This window comes from Haliotis rubra, unplaced genomic scaffold (genome assembly GCF_003918875.1).
Source record: "Haliotis rubra isolate DU_JTF1 unplaced genomic scaffold, ASM391887v1 Scf518, whole genome shotgun sequence".
Classification (NCBI taxonomy): Eukaryota; Metazoa; Mollusca; class Gastropoda; order Lepetellida; family Haliotidae; genus Haliotis; species Haliotis rubra.
This window is the reverse complement of record NW_025767211.1, coordinates 247,763-261,674: the sequence shown is the minus strand read 5'-3', so window position 1 is coordinate 261,674 and position 13,912 is coordinate 247,763. Positions and strand designations below refer to the sequence as shown.

At 39.9% G+C, this 13,912-nt stretch overlaps 1 protein-coding gene across 1 annotated transcript in view; it reads right to left on the bottom strand.

Annotated features, from left to right (window-relative positions):
* LOC124292454 (electrogenic sodium bicarbonate cotransporter 1-like) overlaps positions 1 to 10,257 on the bottom strand; it is a 53,338-nt gene extending 43,081 nt beyond the window's left edge. The window contains 1 exon segment of the mRNA XM_046729541.1: positions 10,152 to 10,257. The gene's annotated coding sequence lies outside the window, so the exon portion shown is untranslated.
* Between the last annotated feature and the right edge of the window lie 3,655 nt (positions 10,258 to 13,912).

Genomic DNA, 13,912 nt, shown 5'->3' with positions numbered 1-13,912 from the left:
TAGCCCAAACAAAGGGGCGTTGGATGAGGGGAAGATCCCACAAACGGACGGCTTTTAACCCCGGAATATCGGTCTTCTGTCCACTTTGTGACCCCAGGCATGATCTGATTCACACTGACCCCCACGCATCCCACTCAAGAAATGTCCCCGAAAAGCAGGAGTTAATTTGAATTCGTACTGTTGTTTCCGCTTAAGTGGTTGATGTATAACAGTGACAGCTGCCTAAAACGTATAGAAATTCATCTCAATGGCAGGTTGAGGACAGTTTGTTCATATGAATATAGGTCACTACCGCTAATCCTTTTGATTCATACCTCAGCTTAACTTCATTCATATAAACCGGATTTTATAATCATATTCGGATTTTATTTTCAAATGTTCAAATGACGATATCGACTGCACTCGTTACTCCCTGTTACGTACAAGGTTTGTGTGGATATATTTGTACCAACATGCCCAGATGTTTCAGCTTACTCGTTCATCGTATAGATCCCAGTGAAGTGTGTGGCTGCCTATTCAACATGATGTATCATTCATGTTTCACATGTTCAGCTGACCGCGTCCCTCCCGTCCCTCTTCATCTGAACCCCCTTTCCCAACCCTAAAATGTTTACGGTCCAAGATGATACCTGTAACTCAAGTTGCCATAGCAACACTTTCTTTTGTCCTCAAATATCATGTCTCAGTCATTCACCTGATGAGAATGTCAAACAATGAACGGTCGGGTCATCGCTTACTAAAATGTTTGTACGGGTTAAAATTAATTCTGTTGAGTTATTTCACTGCTGTCGACAAACAACGCCATATATATGTATCTATAAACATAAAGCATCGCATGTGGATGATGTACATTTAAAATTATTGACATCGTCACACGTGAGTCTTCCGCGCCATGGAGTATCACAAACACTACGAAAGAAATGTGTTGTGTATTACGTTACCTGTATGAATAAGTGATTGCTAGTTGTCGCCCAGCGTAGACTGTGAAAACTGGTCCAGCTCACTTCTTTCCAAACTCTTCTAGGCATACTCAACAGCCGACATTGAAGGACTAGAGATTCCCCAACCTTCAGCTGGGACATTTACAGGACAGACGATGAATATTCATGACGTCTGTCACGTGACCTGTCGTCTGCTCTGACTATCGATGAAATTCGTGAACAATCAACTTGGTGTGGTTTAATATAGTACTACAGTTGTACTTTTCCACTGTACTCTACACTGTTATATAATTAGACGTGTAAATATGGTTAGATTTGTATTTCACGTGGCGTGGTGACGTGTTTCGGCCAGTTTGAAGATACAAGTGGCTATGAAACGATAAGGCTTTGTCACCTGTTCAAATATCCCATAACAGGATTTGTTAATTTCTTAAACTGTGAGCCTGTGTGAGGTTAACCAGTCTGCAAATTTTCAGATGTTCAGGGTTTTTCAGTACTATTCCGTCAACAACACTTGAAAATGTCGTTTGTACTTCAATCAACAGTCGATATCGTTGGTAAAACGACATGAAATATACATTAAACAACTTCTTTTGGTTCCCGATGTTGGTATACAAAGTCATGTCGTTCAATATCGTGCTATTTTTCATTCTTAAAGCATTAGTCACGCTTTATATAATAAAATCGGTTTGAACGTGTCATCATCATCATCATCATCATTAAGGTTTAGGTCGTATGAGGGTATGACATTTGGCGATGAACGTTGTAATCTTTTAATTTTTTAACCGTAGGATATATGTCATGCAAGCCTCCTATTTGAGGCATTGAACACAGTATCTCCACACTGAATGGAGCTGTCGTGTTCTTTGGCTCGTACTGGTGTTTCCGTGCATTTCAAAATTTATACAGCTGAGCTGAATCAACCATGACAGGCATATTTGATGATATTTCCATCTATAGTTACGGAGATGCGGTCCACATGAGCATTAGAGCGTGTTGCGTGTATGGGATGGGTCCATCGTGTCAGCAGTCAATTTAAGTCGTGCTATGACGTCACCAGTATTTGCGTGCTTCGTAAAAGGTCAACTTAATAAATACAACGTTGTTGTGTTTCCGACCTAACCTGTTTAGATACTGTTTGGTTTAATAATTAAATTAACATTTTCAGAGAATACCCAAAGTACATCAGAAAAATTATATTAAGCATTCATCAGCAACTGTACGTTTTCAAAGGAATTATTTTTTACGATAGATCACTATAAAACTCCATTTCTACCATTTTGCATAGAATGATATACAAGCACAAAGACCTTAAAATTGTTAATGTCATTGGACTGACTGACTGACTGAGTTTGGTTTTACGCCGCTTTTAGCAATATTCCAGCAATATCACGGCGGGGGACACCAGAAATGGGCTAACACAGTGTGCCCATGTGGGGAATCGAACCCGGGTCTTCGGCGTGACGAGCCAACGCTTTAACCACTAGGCTACCCCACCGCCCCTAATGTCATTGGAAATATTCAATGACGACAGTAATGACAATAATTCTTATAAACGGATATGCGCAAACATCATCTGACAGCCTAACAAAAACCCAGTTGATATTTTAACCTTGTTATGTTAATAGGCTTCGTGACATCACACAAACATCCTTTTTGGATTTGGATTTGTCACAGGGATGAAAAAGTGACATTATTAAGGAAATGTTAAGATAAAGTGTTCTCTCTTGTTTAACTGACATGTTCCTGGTCTATATTTAAATGCCACTTGGATCTTCTCGGGCGTTTCCGTAACATCGTTCAAAGTCACTCGTTGCGCCTGCCGGGTTACCTAAGACAACACGTTATTTGGTTGCTTTGAATTTTCAGTAACCCTGAGATGAGTGTCATTATCATCACCCATCTTTGTTAGTAATTTTGCTACTTCACCTATAAATAATTTTGTTACTTTTATTCTTGATTTTTTCTTGACATTGTTAATAACATTTCATGTCGGAGGTGGATCTTCTAATGTTCTATAGCGCTTCCCTATCAAACTTGTAGTAACCTATAGTCACGTTTCAAGTAAAGCTCAGAGTCCATTATAAATTAAGTCCTCGGCTGCACTGAAAAAACGCTGAGAGACCTCACACCACCCTACTGTACTCGACGTTCTTCTTCAGCCATAACCCACTTTAACCTCAATCCATCAGGCGGACGACCTCAGTTGACCCCTGGAGGTCAAAGGTTGCCAGAAGGGACATTAGGAGGACAGGTATGACTGTAAGTGGTTCTTTGAACGACGAGATTTCTGTCAAATATTTCATATTATTACGAGATCATATGTTACTAGGTGCCTCGTATCTCATCTTGATATGTGGCGAAGCCAGGCAAGATACGTGATTGTATCTGTACTTGCTATGTAGGCGTCCCTGTGTTCAGTTAAGGCATCTTTGTGTCCAGTTAAGGCATCTTTGTGTCAGCCCTTTCTCTTTAACGATCGTGAACTGTAGTTTCGAAAAAGACTAATTGCTTAAAGGAATTTGTTTTAATTTTTTGCGTGGGTATTTATATTTGTTAATAAAACATTATAACTCGTTGTGTCGATGCCATGCACTCTCCTACCCAGAGTTCCATGCGGCAAGCCAGCATAGTATCTCTGCCACAGGCCAGAAAAATGTGACGATTCGTCACATCTTGCAATGTCCATTCAATATAATGTACAGATGACTTAACTGTTTTATTTTTGACAAGTCTACACATCTAACTAAAAATCTTTAATAGAATGGTTTAGTTTCACTGAGAAAATATCCAAAAACATGTAACACTATTTCGATTTGCGTAGCGATCCTTTGTTTACATAGGTTGTACGGCTCCACGTGCTGTCATCGAAGCTGATGGAGAGCAAACGATGCAGCCAGTTTGATATCTACATATGTACTGTCATAGACCTTACTGTCGCAGTTGTGGACGAATATATATGTAACAATGTAAAACATTATGAAGAGAGCGCCGAAAAGCTTTCGTGAGTCCAGTCTCTTCTTATTATGAATATGCGCGTTTGAATACAAACAAGAGAAAAGTCCGGTCACGTGATATGCAAATTAGCCTGTGGCAGTGATATGTTAAGTCGGATACGTTGTGCCGGAATGTGGATGCCATGGAGCCACTATATATGTCTCGCCATTCACAGATCGCGTAAAACGACAGTGTCATTACTGGTTCTGTCGGGATGCACCGTCTTAAACGAAATATCGAGTTCGAGTTAACGAAATTGCCTTTTTCTAATAAAAATGTTATTTGCCACATAGATGGTGTATGTTTAGTAATATATATTCATTAACTTATGTAAAGTTGGATAGTACAGAAAACACAATTTGTGTCTTTCCTTAAACACATTGAAGGCAGCTGGGTAGCCTTGCGGATAAAGCGTTCTACCATCACGCCGAAGGCTTGTATTCGACTTTTCACACGGGTACAAAATGTGAAGCCTATTATGGGTGTCCCTCATAGTGATATTGAGGAATATTTTAGTAAGCATAAAACGTAAACAAATTAAAATGTTCAAGACATGCGGGATGAAAGATGTCAAGAGGGTGAAAACAGAGAATGTGAATCGCAGTGAGTCATATATTTCGCGAACAATTAATTCTTCCAAACTGCAAATAACATGTCCTGTGGTATAAACAGTCCCCGGATGTGGTAAAACAATCACGTGGCACGCGACGGTTATAAATCTGTCTTTGCCTCGATCAGTCCCCGTGGCTGACACTAGAGATTTATAAATGGCAGGTCCAGCTTGTAAATGTTTGTGTAGGTCCTTCATTACACTGTTCATCTGTATCTAATGCCGTGTTTGTTGCCGACATGCATTAGACCTGCCGGACTGACACAGGTGCAAGCCGTCCGGTGTGAGTGATGACAAGGTCATTGGCATGAGGTGTTTTTCATCAAGACGGATGGTGTCATGTTTTGTGATTTGGTCAAGTTAAAGGTCCAAATGAGGAAAACTGGATTTGACAGAAGAAAAATATGCAAAAGGTTTTTTGTAAATAAAAAATGAAGAAAAAAAGAAAAAACAAAACCCAACTTTTCAGACATTTCTGATCGGTACTAAGCTGAAAACATTCGCTCAAACACTGCATCCTTAAGGTCCCAAATACCTTCATCATACCCGTATCAAATTGCATCGCCATTAAATAAAATCATCTGATTCTATTTTCACTATCAAATGGTGTGTACGTTCTTTTTGCCTGGTTAGTTTCCATGACAACTGAGTTGTTTTGTGGAGTCAATTTGTATTCTTGTGGCGTTTTGGAACAGTGCTTGTACCTTCATCCAGCAAGTTACACGGCCGTTGTCACTCAGCTTCTATGATGTCATCTCTGAAGTCTATTCTAGTACGTGTTTATGACGGAACGGTTAAATATTGTTTAAATGAATACAAGATAGCTGTTTGCATTACATATTGCAATGCGTAATTCATATTCATATTCACATATCGTCAATATAAAATCTATACAACAAAGATTATACCAGTGACGCAAGCCGATCCTTCAGAGATCGTTTGTAGTTTGAAGGTGTTGTTTGCGGAAACAATACCCTTTTGTTCAGTGATAGTATGAATGTCAGTGACAGCTCGTCAGTGAAGTCAGACACGTAGGAAATTACGTAACAGTTTAGTAACAGCGATAACGCCAGACATGACGGAGCTATGTGTGATTCTGTCCGTATGTATGTGTCCTTATACATGTAGAATGCTCCCACCTTACTACTACTACTGCTACGACGACTACTACTACTATTACTGCTGCTGCTCCTGCTACTATTACGAAAATACGACGACGACCACGAATACGACTACTACTGCTATTACTACTACTACTAGTATGACGACGACGACCACTACCATGAATACGACGACTACTACTCAGCTGCTGGTGTTGCTGCTGTGGCTATGTCAACATGTACTGCTACTACCACCACCACCTCTACTACTACTCTGATCATTATCTTGTTATATGTACTTCAATTATCTAAATCGGCATTCAACAATTATTGGTCAAGAATGTTAATATATCTCACATTTCTATTTATTTTGAAAAAAATTGCCGCTTTCGTGTTAACAATTACTGTGCAATGACTGGAATGTCCTCCCAAAGGTCACATTATTTGCTGACACTGTTAATTGTTGTGTTTAAAGTTATTATGCATAGTATACAAACAGACATGATTACAAGTGTCCACGGGGACAATTGCATAGCAGCGGGACAGGCTGTAATGATGTTTTTTTGTAAACGTGAGAAAATATTTTTGCATCAAAAGCTAAGTTACTAATTATAGTGAAATTATTAACGAGTAGTTATCATGCTGGGAAATATACACATAATAGGATCCGATTATGATCCATGGTGCTTAATCAGTATACCCATGTTCTTTGGTCCACAAAAGACTCTAACGACCTTGATCTATGGACAGTCCTTCTACAGCAAACGGATATGGGAGGGTTGACTCAGCTCACTCACTCAACTTAAATCTCAAACTATGTCTGCCCATTTGCGTAGATGAGGCAACTGTTCTATCAAAACAGATGGCCGGTCTTGCAGAGGTTAAGCTGCACGACATCACGGTTAAGAGGCCCGTTCCTTAAAACGATCTTAGCCTTACGATTGTCCTGTCTGCTACTGTGTAGTATGTAGGTCGTCATTAGGGCTACGATCGCTGAAAGTTACTTGTCGTTGCTAACGCTGCTACTGTTTGGAAGTGGCGCAATACCTGCATCGAAACCCGTGAAGATCCGGGTTAGAATTATCTTCAATAACCTATGCTTGTCGTAAGAGGCGATTAACGGGATCGGGTGGTCAGGCTCACTGATTTGGTTCACACATCTCATCTTATCCCAGTTGCATAGATCTATACTCAAGATGTTGATCACTGGATTGTTTGGTCCAGATTATTTACAGACCGCCGCCATATAGCTGGAATATTGCTGCGTGCGGTGTTAAACAACAAACCAACCAACCTCCATCCAGGCGGTAACTGAGTCAAACATATGCTTCTTCATACACAGTGCTGCGTCACCATGTGTTTTATACCTATATATTACAAGTAAAATGGGTTGACAGTAACATGAACTGGCGAAGCTCGTACATTATCTTTATGGCGTGTTCCTGGCGTCCGTTACTGGACATCGTTCAGAAACCTGACCGACTTACTTTGGTCCGTACACTACAGTACAAGAACGAAAGCACTTATGGCATGAGTCGTGTTGAGACTTCTGCCCCCTAAACGGCCACCAATACCCTGTATTTGCTTGAGAGTATAAAATGTGATATATATCCATTAATTACAGGGAAGAAGATAGACGCCATTAGATGCGCTAGAACGGGGACTGGGTGGCCACGAAACAAACCTTACTGATTGTATGTCATTCTCGGCTTGAATTCCAGGTCCTGATTGTATTATTTAGCTACCATTGTTATTTAACTGACATCTATATTGATTGGGGGCATAAGGCAACATTCACTCACTCAGTAATTAGTCAAAGATGCAAAGAATAGTCAGGTGTTCAGTCATAGGGGTCAGTCTTACCAACTAATTCACAGCAGGTGTGCGCTCTGTACAGATCGTATGCCTCCATTTATATATTCCCAAGAACAGTGATTCATTCACTAAAAATGTTACAACGCAAATGCACATACAACGTGTTCTTAAATGAACTTTTCACCCATCGTTTCCTTAGTATTTCTTAGTGGGATTTTGTTCACTTCTCACTTTAACATGTTCACACCTTCTGTTGCCGAACAGGACACAACAAATCTGTTCTGTCCTTCACGTGTCACTAACTTTTAACCCGGATGCTGAAAAGTCACGTGTTTTGGCTCGTGCTGGGAACACGACTGGTTGCGGGTGAGGGGATTATCGGACGCTTCACTCAATGCGCAGATACAGTTTTTCGGGACGAGAGGATGTATTTCGAAATCAAAAGTGAACTAAGGTCAGATGACTGTAAATAAATGGCGAAACAATTCGTTTTTGTCAAAGCGTTCATTGCGTTTAAACGTCATAAACGAAATAGATTCAAATATAGTTTAATGTCGATATAAAGGTAATCCAAATATTCGATTAAGTAACTAAAAGTAAATGAAAAGTGTGCATTTTTCCAGCGCAATCAGTATTACGTCTGTGTCGAGGGATAACAATATAACACTCTCGCCTGTAAAACAACATCGTGTGCAGTCATCCACCTCGTCATATATAGTCCTGGGTGAGTTGTCTACCCTTGTGCTAGCCCGCCCAGGCTCTTGCAGCCAGTATTTCCCAGTCCCCATTCCGCCCCTTGTGACAGGTTTACAATGCCGAAAGCTGCTGTTCCCGAATTCAACAAGAAAGGTAATTTCAAAACAAGTTGGCGAAACTTGATACTACTTTAAGCAGAATTTCTGCAAATTATTCAAATATTAATATTTAGATAATACAATACTTTTGAGTTTACGATTATGCCAAGATATTGCTCTCAGCTTCAGAAATGGTGACATGTTCCAACGTCAGATAAAAAAACACGACAACGCCGCTACAACTGATGAAAGAGTCAATAAATATATAAGAAACTTAATGTATGCTACTTCTAGCACAACTACCAACAACCGTCAACCTGATGATGATGATGATGATGATGATGATGATGATGAAAAACAGATGCTCATATTTTAAATGCTATAGCCTAAATCTAAAAAAGGGTGGAGGTGATTGAGAAAACATGCTCATGATATTTTTTATACAACCATTCCATCACACTAGCTGAACAATGAACACTGTATCAACTATCAGAGCTGCAACACTGGATATCAAGGTCTTGAAACGCGATTCGACAAGGACAGCGCACCAACAGTGTAGATATGATACACGCAGTACCTAGGAGTTCGGGAATAGCCACCAACAGTGTAGTGTAGCAAGAAGGCTTAAGTGATGAGAGGAAATCACACGTGTCGCACAGAACCATCATGAAATCTGATACAAATGTTCACTTTTCTCCAGCTACTCTTTTGATTAAAAAAACGGCGTAAAGAAGGTCTGTCGTAATCCCTGTAGGACATAGTGCTCTGCTGTCAGAAGTGTTCATATTTAAAAACTTTAGTGATTCATCTCAATCAATTCTCCGATGCTAGCGGATTGTGTTATAAGGATCAACCATGCCTCCACTAACTACAACCTTCGAAATTCAGTTCATGAAAATGCGTCACTCGTAGAAGTGTGACCCCGCCCTTTCAAAGGTTAGATTTAAAAGTTCAAAATTTTAACTTTAGAGCTTTCACTTTAAGTTTTGAAAACATCATAAGATTTGTAACAAGTTCGCATAGGAACGTTTCTTCTCTGTCCACATTCTGCAGAGGATGTCGAATTGTATGTCACAGGGTCCCTATATGTTGTTCATTAGCAAGACAAACTACAAGCTACTTTAAGGCTTGAATACAAATCAAGTTGCAGTGTCATATAATACTACCCGACCAGTTTCAAAATAAGTGACTAGCTTATTAGTGATTTCTCGATATTTATGAAACGATTTCTGATTTTATTTCGAAGTCAGTCACGAAATAAGTGACTTGCTTATTAGTGATCGCTCGAAACTTGTGACACGGTTTCTCATTTGATTTCGAAATCAGTCACATAGCAACCATTCATAGCAACCATTTCAACGTATACGCATTTGTTTTAATCATGAGAATAAATGTCCATTTCGTGGATTAACGGAGAGGCACTATAAGAACGGTTGTGAATGAAGACACGCCCATCTCGTTGTTTTTAACCTACAATGTGTATTATGCGTGGTAAGTTAAGTCTGTTCTGTATGAGAGTGCATTCATGTGATACAGCATGGTTTCAGAACATCCAGCGTTTCGACTGTTCAATATATAAGAGTCTCTGAGACAAACGATGTATTATTCTAAAACTAGATGGTCCATTCATCATTGAAGCTTCCTTTACCTGCGCTGACATTCAAGCAATTATTTCACAAGCACGCATTTGCTGTTTCTTTTCAGCTATTGCTTTGAACAATCAGAAAATATTTCAAAGCAATGAAAAACGTCATAAATGTTCCATCCTACAATGTAACGTTTGTCAGTCAACGTCAACTATACAAACTACGTATGAATTGAAGCATGCATATCTCATTCATCACAAATCATTGTTTGCAAATGCAGCAAGGAACAAGTACGTGTAAACACTTACCTATAAGCCCTTGTTCATCGTACTCCAGAAATTCTCAAAGGAGATCGTCAGTTCCGCAAGCAGCCTCCACCCAAGCAGACGACAGTTCCAGAAAGACTGGGATCTTTTCTAACCCACCCAAGTGTCGTCTGCTCAGCCTGTGACGTCACATGGTGATAAACTGGAGGAGATATTATACCTGTCGCTCGTTAGGTTCTTAAGTCGTTCCTTTGACATATGAGAGCGGTTAGCATAAGGTTCGCATCCTCCATAAATTATACAGCTGGTCGCACTTGAGAGCTTTCATAGCTGCCGGCAGTTAATTGGTTAAGGGCCATTTGACATATCATCTCAATTAGCGGGCATATAATACCCACCTTTGTGAAATTATCAGTTTTGTACAAATCTAGTTATTTAGATACATCCGGCGCGCAATAGCGGGGTATGTATCTATTAAAGCGTGTTTTTGATTTCGGTTCGAGTGTCGTCAGTATTGCATATTAACACCATGTTCTAGCACTGTTTGATTGTGAGATGACACGTTTCAGAAACAGTGCCGTTTGATTACCTTATATCATACTTTTTTGTGAATATGTCACAATAAACGAGCACTTGAATATGAACTGTCACATAAATATTAATTTATCAAGTTCGTTAATTCAGTCTGATTCATTTGGGTATTGATAAACATTGCTTTTCGAGGATGAAGATAATACAATAATCCGGTGTTTTTTACCCCATCAATCATCACCATGATGAAGATGACGACGATTATAATGATGAAACTACTGTCAGTTTCGACGTTCGACAGAATACGTTAATTATTGTGTTTGGCAGTGTGCATGTCGGTAGCACTCGATAGCCCAGGGGAATAAATGCTTTTACAGGAGTAATTGTGTAAATCTGTTTTTTGAGTAATTGTGGTAGGATTGTTCCAGGGTGAATTCTGCAGTGAGTTAAATAACCTTTGTCATAATGCTTCTCGGAGGGGAGTGTATTGTGTATGTATATGCATCAGGTTTGATTCAGGGGATGCAGCGTGTGACGGGTTAATGATTGTAATATGGTCCTTAACATTTGTGAGTTGAGTATAATGTTCGTAAATAAAGGTGTACTTCTGAGCCAGAGAAGACGTCAGCAGTGATAATGAATGTTTTGGAAAGTTGTGGACAGAGGGCTTATGGATATGTATCCCAATCAACATAGAATTCGTAACGTTACGACCTGTCGTAACTCTACATTTTACCATAAACTTACGAATGTCGTAGCACTACGAGCTCTTTGTAGATCGGACCCGTGAAGATCCGGGGTAGAATAGGTCTTCAGCAACCCATGCTTGCCACAAAAGGCGACTATGCTTGTCGTAAGAGGCGACTAACGGGATCGGGTGGTCAGGCTCGCTGACTTGTTTGACACATGTCATCGGTTCCCAATTGCGCAGATCGATGCCCATGCTGTTGATCACCGGATTGTCTGGTCCAGACTCGATTATTTACAGACCGCCGCCATATAGCTGGAATATTGCTGAGTGCGGCGTAAAACTAAACTCACTCACTCACTCTTTGTAGATCGGTACCCAGGAGATCGTGACCCAGTCGAGGGTTTTATGACGTCTTGTTCAAACAGATACGGTAGTGTTCTTTATCTCATGGTACATAATGGTGTTGTTGTAGAGTAATTTCCTTTTAGGCGTGATGGCGTGCTGTATCAATTATTACTATATTATCTGTGATAAGAAACATTGCATGTACAGCTGGTTACGGCGAAGTTTTAGCTACAATAGGAGTGAAGCATTTAAGGCCGCTGCTGGTGATGACGATGAAGGCAATGATGATAACTATCATAATAATAAGAGCAATGGTAGTATAGTTGTTCAGTATAGCTCATGATCAAAGACGCTGAGGGTGATAGCCGTCGTTGTCGTAGTAATAGTAACAGCAGTAGCAGCAACAGCTGTAGTAGTAGTAGCTCCAGCAGCAGCAGTAGTAGTAGTTGAGTGAGTTGAGTTTTACGCCGCACTCAGTAATATTCCAGCTATATGGCGGAGTAGTAGTATTAGTATTAGTAGTAGTAGTATTAGTAGGAAGGTGGACGCATTCTATAGATATAGGCCCATATATACAGACAGAATCACACACAGCTCCATACTTGAAATGACTTGCCTTATCCCTGTCACTAAACTGTTACGCAATTTCAAAGGTGAAGGTATCTAACTTGTCTGACGAGCTACCGCTGAAATGCACACCATACAAACACCATCACAAAACAGTACAACAATAACGCTTGTCGCTGAATTGACGCAATAGATGACACTTATATAGAGCAGCCTTGAATGAACATCGCGGCTCAGTGATATGTGGATCACTTAATTTTATTTTAGTCGGGAAAAAAATATACATTCGCTATGTATGTGTAGACCTTCCATCGTGGTCATCGTGACCGAGTTCCTATATACGTTTCACCATAGTTATGAATGATTGTTGCAATGCAACATCTGTTAATTGGGTACGTAACTGAAGACTTGGTGTTGATTTCTTTCAATATTTACGAATACTTCTGTGAGAGGCATTTTAGAAGTTGTAAAGATGAAGAAAAACCAAGTTCTACGGATAGTCTTTATCGGTGTAGGTACTATCGCCGTTATCAAGGAGGTTCCTACACCGGAACGTCGCACTCATTGCAATAAAGAAGTGGACTATCCATAGAACTTGGTTTCCCTTTACGAATACTGTTTAATTAATTAGTTTCCTGGCTGTTTTTTGTAAGGATACATAGCTGCTATCCTGCTTCACATCGGTACAAGAATCTGTATCGAAACGTCGCACTCACGTCCTAAAAGAAATTGTTATCAACACAGTTTGTCTATATTGAAACATACAGCAATAATCCAGGTACATGTTGGTAGTCTGAAGGATATATTGACCAGACAATCAAATTGATGGAGAGTGTGAGCGGTGACACACTTTAAACTAAGCCACCGAGCTTGACCATCCGACTCATTTAGTCGCGTCGTACAACGCGGTTGCTGGGAACCCGGTTCTATCCGCACCGTTGTTCAATTAGTAATGCCAATCTAATCCTATAATTATACATGACATTGTAACCTAACTGCGTAGATCGATGCTCATGCTGTCAATCACTGGATTATCTTGTCCAGACTCGATTATTTTCAGTCCGCCGCCATTTAGCTTGAATATTTCTGAACGTGGCGTTAAACTAAACTCACTCACTATAATTATACATATTAGATCTTCAAACTTTAACTATTAGGAGGGGGAGAGGGGATGTTTTTGGAGACAGGATTTGTTTTCGGTCAGAGGAGCCCGAGTCGAGTATCTGTCCTTGACGGGATCAAATCCTAAGGGTTTAAATACTCACGTATTTGAGCATATACAAATACCACTCGAGAAGCTAATCCAAACAAGAACTTTGAGGAGGATGTCGGGATTCCAAATTGTGGCAATTGCGTGACACTTCAATAAATGCTGACATTTTTATTTGAATCCACACGTGCTATAAAAAGCCAATGATGCTAAGTTATAGCGTGCGCCTCGGAAACATGACTTTTTTTTCATCTGATATCAATTCATCTACTACTATACAGCAGGGTGTGCTTGAAATCCATGTATAGGGCAGTGATCATTATAGTACACTGTGTTCTTGTCGGTCTGGGAAATTCCATTTTGGTTTTCCGTATAATAATTGGTTGTTGGCAGCATATACACAGTTTCAAAAGATACGCGACTAACATAAAATTGTGATACAGCGGTGAAAAAAAGAGA